This window comes from Notothenia coriiceps, unplaced genomic scaffold (assembly GCF_000735185.1).
Source record: "Notothenia coriiceps isolate Sejong01 unplaced genomic scaffold, NC01 NC01_scaffold00037483, whole genome shotgun sequence".
Lineage (NCBI taxonomy): Eukaryota > Metazoa > Chordata > Actinopteri > Perciformes > Nototheniidae > Notothenia > Notothenia coriiceps.
The window spans coordinates 203,435-203,833 of NW_011370184.1; the positions used below are offsets into that span (position 1 = coordinate 203,435).

The window sequence follows — 399 nt, forward strand, 5'->3', positions numbered from 1 at the left end:
ACCCCCTCTTACACCTATATGCAGTGAGCTGATTATTGAGCCTTCATTGTAACAGTCGCGGGTACACTGTGTATTTGCATGGGTATTGTTGCAGTAGAAAATTCCACTGTCGCGCCCGGTACATTAATGGGAAACCCTAAATGTTTGAGCACCCTCTATGAAACATCAAGCTACCCCACAGCACCCCAAAATAAATCTCTGTCACTGCCACTGAGCCTGACTATTTGTGTTGGGGGGGCCCGACTTTTTTTTTCTCCAAAGGGGGGGCCTGACAGAAAAAGTTTGAGAACCACTGGTCTATAGACATAGGTCAGGGCTGCCCTGCTCATGTAATTCTCCATGTCCACTTGCTGCTGATGGTTGTGGTAGAGGAGCTGTAGATTTTGCACTAACATCTGT

At 47.1% G+C, this 399-nt stretch overlaps 1 protein-coding gene across 1 annotated transcript in view; it reads left to right on the forward strand.

The window, feature by feature from the left end:
- Positions 1–399, forward strand: part of LOC104967622 (zinc finger protein 385C-like) — a 19,206-nt gene that overhangs the window by 6,743 nt on the left and 12,064 nt on the right. The gene's annotated exons all lie outside the window — the stretch shown is intronic.